Source organism: Penaeus monodon, chromosome 7 (genome assembly GCF_015228065.2).
Source record: "Penaeus monodon isolate SGIC_2016 chromosome 7, NSTDA_Pmon_1, whole genome shotgun sequence".
In the NCBI taxonomy this organism is placed as follows: Eukaryota; Metazoa; Arthropoda; class Malacostraca; order Decapoda; family Penaeidae; genus Penaeus; species Penaeus monodon.
Genome location: NC_051392.1, coordinates 26942141 through 26944495, shown reverse-complemented (window position 1 = coordinate 26944495; position 2355 = coordinate 26942141).

The window sequence follows — 2355 nt, the reverse complement described above, 5'->3', positions numbered from 1 at the left end:
GGAGTACTGACAAGGACGGAATTGAAAACTTTTTTTCAAGTGTTTTATACTGTCTCGATATTTTCTTCCAGTGCACTAAACTGTTTATCTGCCAGCAAATACACCAGCGCGTTCTCAATAAAATCTGCATTGTCTTCCCAAATGTAATTGTTTTTATCATCACCAGTGGGTAAGTGAGGGTAAGTGGCGGGTAGCTGGAGGTACCATGGGTAAAATTGGCCATAATTTCGGACAATATTACTAATGTATTTTCTCACAGTGCTTTCCCAGAAATGTAGGCTAGTTAGTGAGATAATTCTTGTGAGTGTATTCGAGTTTAATTTTTCAGTGTTTCATAGATGATAAAATGGTTTGTTTATTAATATGTAATCTGGTCTCGTTAGTTAATTGATTCTTACAGTGTAGTTTAATGAAGTCTTGTTTTGTTAGTTTGTATATTTGTTAAAAGGTTTGTTAAAGAGTATAATAAGTATATTTTTATTAGTGTTTAGCTAGTTAAAAGGATTCTCGGCAATTACTAAACAGAAAGCTCCAGAAAGGTCTGACAACAGGAATTTGTTACAGTTCTAAATTATAAAAGTGCATTTCAAAGCACTTGCAAGAATGACATTTAAGTGATGAGAACATTTTATAGTACTTGTTAATTAATTGCACCGATTTTCAAATTGTGTTTTATATACAGTATGTATACAGTCAGGAGCAGGAGCAGTTTTTTCAGTTTTTTTTTCACCGCAGAGTAAGTTACACATATGTTAAACATTAAGTAAATTTAATAATAATAAAGTTATAAAAGTGTTATTTCAAAAAATTACATACCATACCTCTCTTTCGCTTATATTATAGAATTCCACAATATTCTTTTCTAAATGTTTGTGAACTAAGAAACCTAACCCTAATTCATGTTTGCTACCCTGAGGTTTACCTCTCCAATAGAGCACCTGTCCATAATTTAGTATCTTCTGTTCTTTGCCTAGTCTTCGAACTTCACCGAGTCCCTACAACTTCTGCGCCCCGGTAGGTGCCAACCCACCATGAAGCTTGTGGGGCAAAGCCCTTGGGAACCCCACAGGCGGATGAGGTGGCTGCCCTCTCGGAGGTGAGAAGACTTGGCAGTGGTACGATCAGTATGGGTGGGTACACCTACTACTGGTCGGGCTGCAGTGATGGTCACCACCTCCAGGGTGTAGCCATAGCCATCTCCATCCGTCTTCAGTCCTCGGTAGTTGAGGTGACACCAGTTAATGAGTGTATTATGGCATTGAGATTGAAACGTTCTACGCTAAACCCGCATCTGTGGCAGACAATTGCCCCCGGCGAGATATTCACATTGTTCGGGGCGACTTCAATTCAGTATCCAGCTGTGACCAGGCTGGTTATGAGATGTCTGTTGGCCCCCATGGCTCAGGAGCTGATCCCAGCAGTGAGAACAGCCTCCTTCTCTGGGACTTTGCTAGGTCCTAGAAAATGAGGATCTCGGTTCCTGGTAACAGTGCTCCAGCCTGCATCTCTGGACATGGTATACCGATATGGGTACAGTGGCCAAGGATGTCGACCGCATTCTTGTTAGCACGTGATGGAGGATAATCCAGAACTGTAGAGTTTACCAGATTGCAGAGTTCTGTGGCTGGTTGTGGCTACCCTACAGGTCCACTTCACGTCCATCAAGTAGCCACTCTAAGGTGTTTTACTTGGACAGACTGAGGGAGGAGTGTGCCCATGGGTTAACCATGGGCACAATTCACAGAATTCGACAAGATGATGGACCCAGTTGCTCTGTGGGAGTTTTTCAAGCGCAAAACATTCGAAGCAGCCCAGGAGTCCAATTGATGTATGCCCAAGGGCAAGGCAGAATTCCATCTCCCTGGAGACATTGGAGGCCACTGAAGTGTGTCGCATGGCTTGACTGAATGGCCTTGGATCACTCTTTGGTACGTAGGGCTTGGACACTGCTGAGAAGGGACAGGGAACAGTTCACCAGGAATCTTGTTGAGGAGGTTGAAGGCCATTTAATGGTAAACGACCTTTACCCTGCCTACCAACCCCTGAGAAAACTGAACTCTAAGCCCTCCTCACAGATGACTGCAGTCAGCTCAGTGGATGGACAGATCATCTCAGATCATGTTGGGGTTCGTGAATGTAGGGCTGAGTATTTTGAGCAGCTGTACCAGGTAGACCCTCTAACAGTTAGCTTGGATGTAAGCGATGTCACAATACCTGTGCTAGACCCATCCATCAGCGAGGAACCTCCTACCCTAACACCCCCCTAACGGAAGCCGCCTTGCCGCGGTGGGGGGGCTTGAGGTCCCAATGATCTGGTGAGCCGGACCAGAGGGCTACCCATACTGGAGGGGTCAC